At 34.6% G+C, this 17674-nt stretch overlaps 1 protein-coding gene and 1 long non-coding RNA gene across 5 annotated transcripts in view; one reads left to right on the forward strand and one right to left on the reverse strand.

The window, feature by feature from the left end:
• Positions 1-10501: 10501 nt before the first annotated feature.
• LOC139985806 (uncharacterized) lies at positions 10502-11322 on the reverse strand. Its single transcript, XR_011799502.1, has 2 exons — positions 11185-11322; positions 10502-11112 (listed from the first exon to the last, which is right to left on the reverse strand). It is a non-coding gene; the product is annotated as an uncharacterized lncRNA (long non-coding RNA).
• The window catches only part of Pgant5 (polypeptide N-acetylgalactosaminyltransferase 5), a 39894-nt gene continuing 33205 nt past the window's right edge, over positions 10986-17674 (forward strand). For 2 of the 4 annotated variants that reach the window (XM_072000537.1, XM_072000541.1), the window contains exon 1: positions 10986-11126. The gene's annotated coding sequence lies outside the window, so the exon portion shown is untranslated. Of the gene's footprint in view, positions 11127-11558; positions 11699-12681; positions 12773-17674 lie in introns of those variants that run through there. The other 2 variants (XM_072000538.1, XM_072000539.1) reach the window with 2 other exon arrangements.

Consider the following 17674-nt stretch of genomic DNA (forward strand, 5'->3'; position numbering starts at 1 on the left):
AATACTTTTCGTTTTATATTGTTTTTATCCTATACACATTTTCGCGTTCCTCTTTCCTTATCTTTCTTTTCTTGTTTCGTTCCTTGGGTGATTTTAATTCCAATAGCAAAATCTCTGTAGTTACTGTCTTATTACGAATATTTAACGCGAAGAATTTGGCACAGGCATATCCTTGCAAATATAATTAAAAAACTGAAGCTTATATAAACGATTGTTCATTTGCTAAATACTATGACGAATGCTAAATCTCAACTTATTTATACTTTCCCGCTTATCACGTGCATTTTGTACATTTTGCTTCAAATCTCTCACAAATGCATAAAAATTTAACAACGAAATTATAAATCTACTAGAAGATGGAGTTGCGTGATAACTTTAGCCACCGAGAAGCTCATATTATTTATTTAATTATTTACTTTCCCACGAAGCCGCTCCACCGGATTGAGCCGATCTTTCAATCGCATTTCTCCTCTCTACTTTCCCAACGCCCAAGCTTCTCATCTCTCCTACTTAGCTTCTACTTAAATCCCACAATTTAAACTTCACCTCGCAACATCTACCTCTTACGTTGCTTATTCTCTACATGTCTTCGCTATTCGCATACTCGCAGCGTCTACGCTTCGATAACATACGAATCCGAACAGAAACATATTTGCTGAGTTTCCTTTTTGTACTGTCATTATTATTTGATTTTAATTAATTTATACCACTCCATTATTCTGTAAATATTCTATTTATGGCAATTATTAATCTACTTTCAAAATTAAAAATACAAATTTAAAACGTCGTTAAATACAAAGTATGAGACTCTAACGATTCTGATATTGTATCACCGTTTGGGTAACACCCTGTACATCATCATCCCCCTTCCCTACCCCTACCCCTACCGCATATTTCCATAAATTTAGCAGCGAAGCCACGTGGAAACACGAGCCCTCATCGTTGCTCTTTAAAATCCGACAATTATTGGCCGTTGTTGCGCGCGGCCGGAAAGCGGAAGAGCAGAGCGCGGACCGGCGCGGAGGGAAACGCGTAATCCGGCCTCGGTTCGGTTAATCGAAACGATCTTTTGTGCGCGCAATATCCGTGAACAATACGAGCGGCTATTATCGCGACGTCGTCCCCGGGTATATATGCTTGACAACGCGCGCCTCGGCTGACATCGAAATCTCGTTGTCATCGGAAATTCTATTCAGCCGGGCCCGATTGGCAGATGCCAGGCAAACGATGCGTGTCGACAACACGATGGCCCGCGTTCAAGACCGCCCACGGCCGAATTACGCCCGCAACGTTCCATCGCCGATCACTAAATTTTCGAGTTTACATCGATTATGCCGGCGATCGACGCGTAAGTGGATGATTACCGGGATCCGAACGCTTCTGGCGAACGCGAGTCACCGATCAAGGCGGAGGAAGCTCGAAGTGACTTCTTTCGATGGTTTGCTTTGTTAAGCGTCAATTTCATATTTTTCCCAGATCGGCGTTCTGCGTTCTTTTAACTTATTCATCTCAACTTTTTTCTTATTATCCATTTTAATTTATCGGCGGTAGAACGCGATGATTTCTTAAAAATTTCACTTTTGAAGGAATGCCTCGTGTTTTTCCTTTAGTTCGTTGAGTATCGAGGGAAAATATGACGATGCGGAGCTGGATTTCTATGGTCGTATTTATCGAAGGACGATTTCAGCTTCCTTTTAGTTTCTCGAGTATTGAGGAAACGTAGAGTAACGAGAAGTGGAGTTTTGTTTCTCAGTTGTTGAAATATTAGAGCATTTATTGAGTACCGAGCAAGAACAGGATGATAGACAGCGGTCGTTTAATTGGATCTTCGTTGGATCGAATTATAACGCGCTGCGATATTAGAGAATCTATCGAGTGTGGTGGAAAGATAGGATGATCGAAATGTGAATCTTTGATTGAATTTAGTAGACTGTTGCCACGTTAGAGTATTTATCGCGTATTGGAGAAACGCAGGATAATAGAAAGTGGACTTTTGCTTGTTAGATGTGGTTAAAATATTATAGAATTTATGGAATATCAAGGAGAGATAGGATAACAGAAAATGAACCTTCAGTTGGATTCTTATTGATTAGTAGCTGTTGAAACATTAGAGAAATTCCTTAGAAGTACTTTTAAAAACTGTAGCTTCGACTGAAGTAATAATACCAGTTGTATCTTGAAGAATGCAACAGTATGACAGTGAACTGTTACTTAGCTTTTGTAATAATGATAGTAATATGAATTTTTTAAGGAATTTTTTTAAAACTAGCTTAACTATAATTTTCTTCTTTATTATTTGTAAATGGTCGATTTACCTGAAATAATAAATTTATTCGATATTGAAGCACGATTCGTACAAGATATGATTTAGATTGTCAGAGTTGATTGTGTGAATAAATAATGTTAATTGTTGGCTAATAGTTAAATGAATAATCTAGATGATTATTGAACCAATAACATGATGTAGCTATTTTAATCATTATGATATTAATCGTTAATACATATAATAATAATAATAATAGGTAAATATGTTTAGTTAATTACTAGAACTATGTTCTCCTTATTTATAATATCGATTGTTAAATTCAATTATTTCATTAGTAAGAATTCTATTCAATTATTGTTTAACAAATTATTAAATTATTCGATATTCTATGTACAGGCATAGAGAACGTAAAAATGATCATCTGGTGAAATGAAACAAAAATCAAAAGAAGACACTTCGAGTTCCTCTAATAAAAAGCAAAATACGACCGATTATTTGGAAAAGATAACTTCGATGACTCGAAAACGCGAGATAAGCGCGAATGTTAATAAAGACAACTGGTAGAATCAAACGTGAATGCAAGGAGAGATTATTAGTGTTGAGAGAAACGAATCTTAAAATGCACTGTGAAGAGGTTTTATGCCACTCGCTTGTGGATGGTGGAAAGTGAAATGGTGTTAAGATGTATGATGTATGTAAATGGAATTTATATAGTCTATCTGATCTATAATTGAAGTATCAAAGTAAGTTAGGGAAATACTTATTCGTGTTAATGGTTTCTTAGTTACGATGTTACTGTGAGAGAAGTATCTGTCTATATATTTCCTTATTTAATCATCATCCTACTATTTCAAATTCTTCAATTTTGATATCGAAAAACATTCTTATGCAATTAAGTTATCTTCTCGTTGTAATTTTTTAACAAGTTCCAAACATCCAAATATTTCAATGCAGAGGTTACAATTTGTCTTCCTTCGTGACTTGAAAGAATTCTAAGCTCCCAAACGTTTACACCTGAATTAGAAAAAAAAAAAAAAAAGAAAAAGAATTGTTCGAATGCATTGTTTTATGTTTTCAATATTAAAAAAGAAGAGTTACCCCTGTTGTAGCTTTAAGAAATAGCAAACTTGCAAACGTCTCAATGGAAAATATTCCAAAAATGTCTACATATAGAGATAGGTTATATGTTTTCTCGTTTGTATCGTTTAAAAGGCACTCGCCCATTAACAAATGGATCGATACTTCCCTCCCGTGTGTGTTCACGAAATAATATTTAGAAACTTAAAAGAAAGAAAAGCACAGAAGGGCGAAAGCAAAAGGAAAGTGGAATGCAGAACAAAGTAACAGAAATATCGTGGCAGCATGAGAAAAAGAAGATTCGAATTTCTAGAGATATAAAATATAGAGGATGGAGCTGGTCTCCAGGATCGTCACGTCAGAATCGTTAGAAACTTTGCTTATGTTTTAATATACACTATCGTAGAAACCTGGGAAAGTAAGTACAATTTAGGAACAATTGAAATGTACGCATACCTACGATTTAACGAAAAAAAAAAAAAAAAAGAGTCAGAAAAGACACACTCACGATGGAATATGTCGACGAATCTTGTGTAATTCGTGTATAATATATCTAAAAGCTCAATTATTGTCTCTGTTAGAGAGACGATCGTTGTTTCCTTTCGAGTTTCTAAGTAAGATGAAAGAGTAACAGAGGAAGAATAGACTTTTAAAGAAAGAAAAGCTTGTACAGCCTGCAAACAAGTATTCAACTTTAGTAGTTCACTGAACTTTTCATTCAGATTCTAGTAGAAATTCCTATTAAAAGGGAATCCTTTATTTGAGGATCCAGGACGAACAATCGAGAAACACGTGAAGTCAATATTAATCTTCGGCTGATGTCACTCACTCTTTTATTTGATATAATAGTGAATAGCATGCTTTGTCTGATAACAAAATTTATGGTGTTATTGAAATCTTCTTTTGCACGCTATGGTAGTGTTTTAAAAGTTTCAACGTGCCAAGAAGAAGATTTAAGAGTGAGTAAATGCTACAGGAAGGTTGCAACAATGATTAGAAAATCATATTTTATAACATTAAAAAGGAAGATAAGTTTATTCATACAATTTTATTATAAAAGTTAAATTTAATAGTTAAATAAATACAGCTATTTCGGATTTTATTTTGCACTTTGTGGACGCTCAATCTGGAAGTTAAACGACCTTTAAAAATTTATGTCGAAAAATGTTTATTTAAATTAAGTGAAACGTGTATAAACGAGTTTTGCGAATTGAAAAAAGCAAGTAGTCGTTATAGAACTACTACGAAGCTTTTAATTTACTACACTGAATCTCATTCTAAATTTTCCACGCTATTCGCCTACAAATGGCCACGATTTAAAAACGTAACCGGTTCTATTAGGAAGTATAACTCGTTTTGTATCGAATCAAAACTATCTAAATTAATTTGTTGAATTCTAAAGAACGGTAAAACTACTCTAAAACACAAAGAAGAATAAAAAATCCAGAAGAACGCGTACGATGTTTCGTAAATAATTTCTTTCTCAGTTGATTTTTTCACGTAACTTGTGCACGATTCGAGGGAATCTTCGTTGTGATAGGATTTCGAGACGACAGGAATCAAAACTAGATTACAGCAAAGTAATTGACGAGAATCAAAACTAGATTAGGAGAAAATCGTCGCAGCAATCTCTTCGCAATGTCTGACGACATCAGCCAAAGGTTCAGCCATTCAATTCCTACTAGCTCTTAAATAAGAACAACTCATCTCGAAGACTTTGATACACAGCAAACGAGTCACCGAATGATAAAGTGATTAGTACCTGAATATTAAGTGTTCTAGGTTTACGCGACGATTCAGCCACGCGAACATCGTTTGTTTATCGCGAATCGAACAAAAATATCAACTCCCTTTCACGCGATAGACTTTACTGTGGGTTTTTTCGGATCGGCTCTTCTGAGACCATCGTGGTACAAGCTTCTGAGATGGAAAATTACGAAGAAAAGGGGAATTAAAAAACGCCACGAGAACGATTACATAGTTGAGAAGAACGATTCGCTTTGCTAATTAGATTAGATAATCCCGTAAAAGGGATACAATATCGTCACGCTTCCGCTTCTTGCTGTCACTTGTCGCGCTTAAATTGCTGTCCAAGACCTTTCGAAAGTCGCCTCGTTACTTGAACGTTGCTAATTGTAAGTAAAATAAGTAGACTGTGGATAGAACTACTAGACGCGTGTAAATTACGCAGGATGCGCATATTACGTAAAAATAATATCCCAATTTTTTCGGACAAACGTCGTGAGGATGTTGGATGGGCATAAACGAAGGAAAAATGTTCATTCGAAGGTTAGGTAAAAAGTTACGAGAAAGATCGAAAATATCAAGAGAATAATACGCTTGAGCTTTCGATATTGCTCGATCAAGCGCTAAACTTTTACGTTGAATGAGAAAATATATTCGATAAGAGACAGAATGCGCGATGAACAGGATACGAAGAATATGAGAGAAGATGAAATGAGCTGAGATGGAATATAATTGAAATGAATTTTATAAAACAGTAAATTCAATTATTTCCTTTTTATTGCTGATACTCTTGTATCTATCGACAGAAACGATGAAGACTTCCGTATTTTCGTATCTCTTATCTAAACTAGCACAAAATTTGCCCGGAAAAACTGGACATGCTATTTGTTATAATATTCAATAAACGAAACGAAGCTGTACTTAAATTGTATTATTTCAGTTATCTTATAAAAATATGAATTTACGTAATCGTCCACAGTCTACTAACGAAGAAAGTGAAAAATATTTGGTGGTGATATGAAAAATCAGAGGATCATCGGCGAACTTCCAAAGCTTCAGATTTTTCAATTGTATCGTAATTTTGGTAACTCAAAGCGTAAAACGTTCCATTGTATTTAAGATACTTTGCGTTTGGGAAATGATCCTCCTATTATCGCGGAAGAAACTTTACGTTGTTGTAAAAGCAAACTTATCGTATCGTAAAAGCAAACTTATCGTATGGTAAAAGCAAATTAATATTTTACTGCGATTGTTAACGAATTACGTTGAACAGTCATAGACTGATAAAACTTTCAACGACCAATTACTGCAATTAGCGAAATGTGTAACGTGAAATTTTGTTTGAAGGAAGAGATGAACGAAAGCATCACAATTCATCGAAGCACAAAATCAGTAGAAATTTATATCTACTGCAGCTTCTTTCAATTTATAACCAACGTGGTACCTTTATTAGAAAAAAAAAAAAAAAGAGAGAAAAAAACAGATAACTCATAAGTACCAACGATATAAAAAGTTTAACGAATCGTTTAAGAACGTGTCGTATAGTTTTTAATGTACGAAGTTTCGCCTAGTTAGATGAACGATATACGAAAATTTCCGCGTGAAGAAAAAAGAAGAAAATAAAAGGATCGATGTATCGTTCTTTTTAAACGATCCCTATTCCAAGATGTTCATACTCTTCGTTGATTCTCTTTGTGGTGAATTGTTTGTATACTGCCAATTTTTATAGAACACTGTTCGCATAATAATTCTTCGACACACTTGTATCTTCTTGAACGATCAAGCGTTTGAAGTGTAATATCCAAGAGTGGAAAAAGCGAATTAATTAATCAACCAATAAGAACTCACTCGTCATAGGATTAATTGTCTTTATCGAACACTTTACCGTGTGTTTTTTCCACGACTTATTGTATGTCGATTAATCGCGACGAACGTTGAGTGAGAAGCCGGAGATGCGAATTCTCAACTCTTTAAAGCCGCAATTTCATTCCTTTAAGGATCAACATTCTGTTAATACAACGTTGTTTAATATACGAGTTTAATCTAATATTAGATAAATATTTAAAATAGCAAATTTTGTTTAGCACCTTGAGGTTTATGTAGATGCTTCGTTGATCTAATTGCTTTTCGTAGATAGAAATTGCTATTTCGTCTTCCACATAGACTGCAGAATTTTATGGAGTATGAAATATTGAATTTGATAAATTTTGATGAATTTGATAAATTATTTCTATTTCTTAAATTATTGAAACGTTTTCGTATTTCTAATTTTTCGAGCAAACTTCAGTGAAGCATTTATTAATCTAATGCGTTTTCGTAGTTTAATGAAACAATATACGTATTACGTAATATTCTATCGTGCTGGGTCGTTAACGAACCAGAAGAAAACCGTCATTTTATGTTCCATATGCTGCACAACGCTTTTTTATTCCCCGTAAAGAATTTTTAGGCGCAAAAGTTTTTAAACATTTTCAAGAAATTTAACGTAGGTTTAATCGAACTGAACGAGGAGTTTGAAATTTGTATCTTCGAAATCGAACGATTAAACGACAAACGCAAATTAACATAATGATAGGAAGGAAGGTTCGCAAAGACCTTTTAACAAGCATCGTACGACAGTTCCTCCCTTCTCATTGTCCACGAGTATCTCGAGTGTTTTTTCTACAATACAATCGTAGCTTTCTATCCACGAAGAAACATAGAAGACCAGAGTCTTTTTCTAATCTTTACGGTCCATCAGATCTTTGTTATAGCAAATGTATCAATTCAGCAAACATGTACACTAACTGGTCAATGTATGCACATATTGATTTGATAAGTTTACATGTATTGACAAATTTTTACATATGCATAAACAAAAACGCATTAATTTAAAAAATGATATGTATTTATTTTATTTAAAGTAACTGAATATTCATAGATTTATCAAATAAAATGTTATTAAGTTTTCATTTTCATTCTATTGATACTACTACACAATATGATTAAAGCATCAGCAATCTATAACTTTCCACAGAAATTTTCTAGGTTTATACAGTGCTATGTTTTAAGGATTTGGATGATTTTTTTATAAAATATACGAGTGAATAATTCTTTTCTTTTCTCTATACATATGTTTTTTCATATACTTTGCATTTCCATTCGTCCGACACAGTTTCTATACTTATCACGCTGTTATTATGCTTCTACCAATGTGTCGTACTAAGTAAATATATTTATCAATCGTTAATTAATGCTAATCACAGGCATTCGTGTGTTTAATTCCTTTTATGATTACTTGCTATCGACTACTGATAATAGAAACATATTGTCGCTAATATTTTCGCAGAGAAGATAACAAATTTAACTTTATGGAAAATAAATAAATTTATCGTTTGGTTAGTTAACGATCGACGCGTATATAAAATCAAACGATAATTGCATACATTAATTACCAGTGTTAGGTGTAGTATATACGTTCACTGAATTTCACACTTTTATTACGACAAATCAAACGTATCCTCCCACGATATTGAACGAACAGTCTCGAGCGCGGAATTTAAAATGTAGCAGCGTGAAATCGAGTTTTATACCTCGTACCAATTTTAGCGAAACGTCGTAAGAACTAAGAACGTAGAGACCAGATTTTTCGATTTCTATTCGTGTACCATTTTCCGTTCGTTCGTAACTACTAAATGTACGCTTAAAAGGGAAAAAAAAAAGAAAAAAAAAAAAAAAAGAAAGAGATTCTGCGTGTAAAACGAGACTACGAACAAACCTATAGATATTCGAGCGATTCTCGACGCGTCGTTCTCGAGAAATCGTCGTCGATGGCCGTTTAAAGGGAACTTTTTCAATTCGAACGGCAAATTTTCGCACGAAAGTTTCATAGAGGAACAGAGTGGGATATATCCCGCTGGGATATAGCGGAAAGTATTTGCGCAATCACGATAGACTTGGAGACGGCAAATCGCTTTTGAAAATCCGCTATCCGCGTAACTCTGTTCGTAGATGTATCTCGAGGAATTCTCTGATAACCTGTTGTACACACGCATACATACACTGTACACGTACACGCGTAAAGACACGTATACAGACACACGTAAAATGTAATACTTGATCCTTGTGAAAGCTTCTTGTAAACCGACATTTACGGGAAATCGTAACTTCTTTACTTTTTAAAATACGAGACGATTGAAGAGGAAGAGGGGAAGAGAGAAGGAAATACGCAAGGTCTCCCATTACGAAGCGTTGAGCATTTTGTAAAAGTTTTATAAATAGTTCTATGTAGTTGAACAGCTGGACCAATAAAATGTATATCCGATTGTACGAGTCAATTATTTTTACTCGTGTAAACCTGTCACGCCTTTCCAACGAATATTTTGCGGTTCGCAAACAGCTTCACTTCGCATACTATCGAACAAGTCCGATCTACAATTTTAGAAATCAATGGTAGTTTCACGAACGGCTTGATAAGTTTCTTATAATCGATTATATAAAATGTCGCGGGATAAATATTTCGTATAACTGAAGTTCATATAATAAGATCTCATTGATTCTCTTTATTACTTACGATTTCTCGTTCATAAAATGGTACTTCACGTTCAGATACATGAATTTAACCACTAGAAACTAACTTAATCGAGCATTAATTAAAATTTTATTTAAATAAACGGTCTGCGTTCAAATAGGCTAATTGCACTCGACGCCATGTCATAAATTATAGAGAGCGTAGTAATAGCTCTGAATAGTCGGTATTACAGAACGTGATGCGATGCTCTGTAAGCGCCAAGTCCATATTTATCGCTTTCTTTATTCTTTATTCTATATGAAATTACGAGTTTTCGAGTCGTACCTCATTTCACTAACATGCATTTTATTCCTTTCATTGATTCCTATATTCGTCGTGGTAACTCACAGAGGGCATAAGAAACACTCCGATTTTCTTGGTCGGTATTTCAGAACGCGACATATGATTTATTTTTTATTCTTATCTATGTACATACTTAGTAAATGACTATATCCAAAATAATAACGCAACTACATGTTTAGAAAAGATTAAAAAATTAATGAATTAAAAATGAAATGAATGAAATGAAAAAAATTAAAGAATTTCTATACAGTGTGTTCTATTTATGGTAAGATTGACATTGAAAGAAAAATCATACTTTACCTCCAGACGATAAGATGGTTACGAAAAAAAATTACATATATAATAAAATATAAAGTGTACATCGTGCTTAAATGTCGCACAATTAAAACTAAAAGAAAGATCAAATGACAGAATTTTTTGTACATACAAAATTCTATTTCATCTACTAATTAAATTTTCCATTAATTCCACATGTAGACAATGACCATAAATATGTACATATATCTAAATGAAATACATACTAAAAATAACAAAAAATGATGGAAGAAATAATTTCAGAATTATCTTTGTGATACATTTAATCCTATCCAGCGTTTAAAAACGGCTATATAAACGATGAAACGAAATTTCGTAAATATGCGATATTAAAATCTTAACCAAATTTAAGACGTGGAAATCCCTTATTGACAACTCCATTTGATATTATATGTATAATTTATCTTTCTCATTTTTTTATGTTCGAAATAATCGATTTATAAAAATGCATCTATGCCTGAATGTTTTCAAACTTCATTACTGACCCACATACGATTCGAACAGAAACGACTACAGTAATTCCAGTAGCAGTCACAAGAGGTGCGCCGATCGTCTTAGTGGAATCAATGAGAAGGAGTCGAGCGTGAATGGAGTCGAAGACTTCAATTGTTCGCGTCCGATAAATCTCGATTCGGTCGACGGGAGCTCTCGATAGTGCGTATATCGGCGATCGTGGCCACTATCGATATCGGGAGGCCACGCACCGCCGTCAGAACGTAGAAAGTGCTGCTACGGATGTCGAACAGGTGTCCCCACTACGATAGCCTAACCTCGGCGCTGCTTTCAGTGGCTCTGCAGTGTCGGATGTACACGTATGTGCGATGTACGGGATGTGCACCTGGAGGCGTTCTTGTTACTAGGTCATAAGAGGTGTGTATCAATGAAATTCGTGCTAATCAGTCGTTGCTTATGAAAAATAGATATTTACAGTCATGAAAACCGCGTGTGTCATGTAGAACGCCGTCGTGTGAAGTGCATTCGTCGCCGTCGTCATCTCGAAAGAGAAGTTTGACCGATCGTTTGCTTCTAGCACCTGGCGTCTCTCGCCAGTCTGATCTATCACCACGTCGTGTGTGTTGCATTCCTCGTCCCGCTTTCTTTTCGTGTTGCCACAAACAGTCCGGTGCTCCATGAAACGTTTCGTTTGCGTGTATAGGATTACAAAAAAAGATCGCGTGAATATACCTATACGTGCGTCCGGGATCGCAGTGACGTATCGATACCTCGTTACGTGCCGAGATGACTTCCACGGCTATTTCCACTATGGGCTTCTAATAACAGACTTTTTTGTGGTGCCTCGTAGAGCACGAAGTTCGACGGTCGTTTATTTCGCCAAGTAATATCACGTAGTGTTGCCCGGGACGAAAACGAGACCGAGGGCGAAACGGAGACTAGCCAAACAGCGATCGAAAGAGCGCGGTCTCGACCGAGGATAAAACTGGGTAATATCTTTTTAGATCGTGTCACGCGACCGATACTCGACCATGTGGTGTTGCAACGTAACGGTGCTGCGTGGATAGGTATATATAGGTATAGACGGGACAGTTTCTTCGCGTAGACGCGACTACGCAATTAATTATGCGACTTTTGCAATGATGTGTGTTGACTATTTGGTAGATACAATAGATCTACGGTAATTGTATATCAAAGCATTTACGGAACATCTATTGATACAACCGCAAGTAATATTATACACATTTTCTTGAATCATTTTAGATCTTGTGGGTTGATGTTTATCTTACAATCTTTTACTAAAATCGTTCTTTATTACGTTGTTGTTGTCGCTTAATAATAGTAATTGTATTCATGAAAATTAGCTTGTACGTTTTAAACTTATTATAGCATACTTTCACGCTATGTACTTTATTCGATATAATAGTATACTTTTGAAAGAGACAAGAAGAAATAGTATTTCAGATTTGCATCACTGCCAGTCCTGATAGGGTCTCGCGGCCCATATCTTCTCAAATACATCTAAAATTACACATTTCGAAACAGTCGAAACGTATAAACCTTCAATTTCCCACTGATTTTACGGCCTCTCTATATCGTTTTCACCTATTAAGTACACATATATCGTTTTAGTGCGGCGTGCGTTACGCATTTCCGATTCACCGTAGAACCGTACCGCGCGGATTCCATCTCGTTCTTGCCAGTCCGGTCGTGAAGCGAGTAATCTTATTCTACCGGCTATGTCGGTATTCCGTTTAAAGGAATGCGGCACACCTGCTCGTCTTTTACTGTATTCCCAAGGTCTTCCATCGAATCCCCATAATGTATTAACCCTCATCCCTTGACTCATTTTCAACCTAATCATTCTTCTTTTCTTTTTCTTTTTTTCTTTTTCTCATTAACAAATTTTCTAATCTTATTTAAGATCGAAAAGAAACATTAATACACGCGATTTCTTATTTTTCTTTTTAAGAATCTTTATCTATTGGGACGAGAAGAAAATTGGGATATAAAAATTCGTAGACAATATATCTGATGGATGGACGAAAGGGTACATATGTTATGTAAGTCAAATTTTGATCAACGGGATAGATATGCTAATATTGTCTGTATTGTTGTCTATTGGTCTTTTGATATAGGTTAGTTTCATTTCTTTCTCGCTCTTTTACCTGATACTCTAATTATATATCCTATAAATGTAACACCTGACTTTACTCCGGACTTTAAACTGCAAAACTAATAGTTCTGACACTTACACTCTTTTGCCCGCCCACCAGAGATATATGAGCTTCAAAGCACGCGTGAAAATGTCGAACAATAGTAATTTCTTTTTCCTGTCCTTACGTGGAACAACGTACGATCTATACCGCGGCGGTTCGCCGCGAATAACCTTCATTAACGGATGGATAAATAATTCATGAAGACAAAGCCGGTTCTTTCCATCGAAGAACGTTAAATAGGTAAATGCAGCATACCTCGGTGGTGATTAATAAAACGAGTGAAAGGTCTGGCCGTGTAAAGTTCTCTCTCGTCGGTTGATGAGTGAATTGGCCAGTTCAAGACAACACGTTATTCGACCTGCAAGGACACGTGTACCGATCGGCCGGACCCCTATGTGCAGTTAGAACAAACGATTGCCATTGCGGTAATAGGCTTGGAAAACGTGATCGCAGGGTTAACGTGTTAAAATCACGTTTTGTCGTTCCAAGATGGCATTCACGGAATCCTATACACCTGATAATGCCAATGATTAGCATATTTTACTTTGAAGCAACGCTTTGTAATGCTAACGATAAATACACGAACGATTTGCGTTTGGCTAATCACGTTATGATGAAATTTCCTGCCGGCATAGCGTGCAGTTCAGGAATTTGGAAAATTGGGGGCGCATCGTGCGCACCGACTCGGTAAATCTCGTTTATCTCACAGGTTAGAATAATAGCATTATCTTTTTAGAACATGGTATCGGCATTTATAGTAGCTCACGGAAGTACATATTCGAAAACTTTGTAACGGAAACTTGCGGATAGATATATCATGTGCATTATGGGAAACTTTTTGAAACTTCATTAGTACTATAATGAGGCATGGCTATCATGATTACATATGTATGTTGGTAAAATTTTAAACTAATCTGGAAATTTACATAAAAATTACAAAATATTTATTTCAAACATATATTTTGTTGAAAATTAATATACAGTGTGAACAGCCATCTGAAACACGTAATAGAAAATGAAGATAGATACTATAACTTACTAATATAGTGAATAAATTGGATGTACAAATAATTTGTCTACTTTTGTTGAGTATCTAAGTGTTTGCAATAAATATCTTGTAATTTCTATATATATTTTCAGATTCATTTCAAATTTCACTAGTATAATCACGATAGTCGTGTCTCATTATAGTACTAATAACATTTTTTAATGTTTTGCATAATATATTTGTAAAAAGTTTCCATAAATGTTCAAATACTTTCTTGAGTCACTATATATATATATATTGTTTTCAGACGATACATTTACAAAATAGACCTTGATTTTGGCTTTTAAAAACCAAAGAATATTTTTAGGGAATATGATTAATTTTGAATATTTGATAAGGTAATACCATTATTAACAGATACTGATTTCTATAACTACTGCAATCTTCGATAATTTTATATCAGGCAATAGATAAGATTAATATCTGCCATTTATACTGATATGAATATTTCAATGTCATCAATTTGAAAGTGGGACGTCCTGACTCAATTCGAGCTTGCTGCATAATTAGTTCTAAAAGGATTTTTCTTTTTATGGGCGCCAGGAAGAATATAGTTATTAAACGTTGCTAATTAATCCGTTTTAAACTCGGCTCTAGCATCGCGCGATGAGATTAAATGGTTCCAAGCAATTGCGGTAAGATTTTATTGTTAGAACGTATTCCCTTCTCCGTTTCTCGCGTTAATTATGCACGAAACTGTGAAATGTCGACTAACCTCATATTTTATGCACTACATCCGCCTCGTTTTTGAATTCGATACGTGTCGAACGATCTTCGTCGCAGGGTATTTCGATTGCAGGTGCTAGTTGGTGAAAAATATTTTGTGATAATTTATTGAAAACCAATGTAATTTAAAGAATTGAATATACGTGTTTCGTTTTATTTTTTCAATATTTATTAACTATTTTTCATTTATAACTGAAAATAAAATTCTATCAAACAATTTCATACATTTAATTTATTATATTTAACAAAAAGTTACTTTAAATCCATAATTTAAATACGGAAGATAAAAGAGGAATTTAGATAATAAAAAATAAATCCATACAAAGAATCGAAAACAATATCATAAAAATATTTTTATTTCCCGTTGAGCTCACGCCTTCATATTAAAATTGATAAAAAAAGCTGTAGAGAATATTATCCAAATATTGACACAAAAAGGAGTACTACAAATAATTACCTTAATTAACCTAAAAAAGTATCGTCTCAAATTACCATTATAAATCATAAGCTTAAGGTGAAACACACCGAATTCACAACCTAATTTAATAGGATTTGTTTCTGCTAGCATCTAAGTAGTAACAAGAGCTCTTAAAGGGAGTCCCACCTAACCTATTATTCCATGTATACTAATATTACATAATTCTCAAAAAAAAGCTTCTTAAAAAATATTAATGTTAAATTTGTCAAAATATTAACACATTTTGTATACTCCTCAATTCAAGCCACGTGTATTAATTACTAATAATCCATGTGTCATAGATTGTGTTCGATACATTATTAGTACCTTAAGTACGAAGTACAATTTTTCTTACAAAATTGAATTTTTTTTTATGAAACTAACTGGTAAGCTTTGTCCAGCAAATTATCCTTTAACGAAGCAATAAGTATTGTAGTTTAATTCACGCGAAGGGCTTTCGAACCTGAAACATTAACGGTAAGGTAACACAGTGTGTCGCCACACTCGCAAGTGCTGTGATGCATTCGACAAAGAAAAACGATGGGAGAGAGAGAACGAAACGGGTCGCGAGACGACGACGACGGCGATGACGACTTTCATGAGTGAAATAAACCGTGAACAAAACGTGCATTGAGTGAAAAGAGTAATTTGTAAATTTACGAAGTCTTTTACGTGGACGTGCACCAAGCACACGTCTTTCGTAATCGGTGGATAAGCGACGCGTATTATTTTTCGCGCGCGCCGGTATTATCTGAAACAAGCGATTTTACTGGAAGCCTCTTAGAAACCTGTGTTACGCCGCCGGTAGTGCGTCGTAAAATTTCCGATCACGCTGACAATTATCTATTTACAGATATAGGCGCAATAACTAACTTGGCACGAACAACCTCCAATTTTTCTATTTATTTTTCATGTCTTTATCATACAATAGGCCGGGGAAAACATATATTGATCTGTTATTATAAAGAGATTTTATAAATATAGAGGTTATGTTTATATTATGAGGTTATATTATGCAAAAGATTTTGAAACTTGATTAGTACATTTCGCTTTTGTTTCTTTGTTACGTTATACTAAAGATTTTAAGACTTGATTAGCTCATCATTATCATGGTTTAAAATTATGGAGTTTAGAAGAAATGTGTAGGTACGGAGAAGTTTTAAGACATTTATTGCAGGCGTACATTTGGTAAACGTCACAGAAGTATTTGATCAGCTAATCATACATTTTATTAAATAAGTATTATATTATATATATTCGTGAGATCGTTCTTGTACCAATGGATGATGCATAAACTACTTTTGTAACTTGCACGAAATACATGTAATATTTGTATATATTATATATATATATATATATGTAATAATACATGTAACATTTATATACATTTTTATATTTGTTTCATACTTTAGCAATATAACTATGATAATCATATCTCATTACGATGTTAACGAACTTTCGAAAAATTCTACTAATACGCATAAGATAAGTAAAAATGTTCTTCAATGCATATTCATAAACTTTCATAAATCATTCTGATATCGTAATGCAGAAATTCATCGTTAGCCTCGGCATTAAAATTCCTAGAATATCGTACTCTGGAAGTTTCGCGACGATTTAATCAAGTTTCGATCTCATGTTTCAAAACAAAAAACGAAGATGATGGACCGATACGTTTGAGCTATACCGTATGTTTGCAAAAGCAAACACGCCTAAGCGAGCCTTATGAAAACAAGGTTCGCATGTACATATGTGCAGTTTATCGATGCTCGCACGAGAAGCCTTTAAAGACTGCTCGTTGTGCTGTAACGAGAATTGTTCACGACACTCGACCCACACGATCGCGGCTTTCAACGAGTCACGCGGACCTCTTGTGATTGGATTTGTAACACTACGTGCTTGAACATTACAGTCTCGCGTATATGCGGGATGCTTGATACACTGTATGGATCGATAAATTAGGTATACCACTTATATACGATAGCCCCGTGCTTCTTATCATTTCGTGCATTTAATAGCTGTTTAGTGGTAGCCTTCTTTGGGCCTTTTTCCTTTTTCTCTTCTGCTCCCCCTCCCCCTCTTCTTTCTGCATTTCATCGATCGCTACGGACTTTTAGAAGTTGGAAGAAGAAGCTTGAGATGTTAAGAAAATTAATTGGCTAATGTATTGTCAGTTTGTGTTTATCATGTGATTGTAGATACCAGAAAACGTGATTCTTTCTACTACTTTGCAAATGCTATACGCGTAGTAGTGTGTGAAGTCTTAGACCATCTATGATAGGAATCTAATAATTCATGTTATATTATATCTATAGGAAAAATCCATTGGATGAAATATGTATATGCATGAGATACAGAGTAAACTATGAATAATAATAATAATAGCAGTTACAGATAATTATAGCTAGGAAATATTCCTATATAGTGCAAAAAGACACGAGTCGTCGAATGTCGTCTTTATAAACATATTTATTTGCAGCTTTTCTTGATTTTGAAAAATTGTTTGAAATATTAG

Source organism: Bombus fervidus, chromosome 3, assembly GCF_041682495.2.
Source record: "Bombus fervidus isolate BK054 chromosome 3, iyBomFerv1, whole genome shotgun sequence".
NCBI lineage: Eukaryota > Metazoa > Arthropoda > Insecta > Hymenoptera > Apidae > Bombus > Bombus fervidus.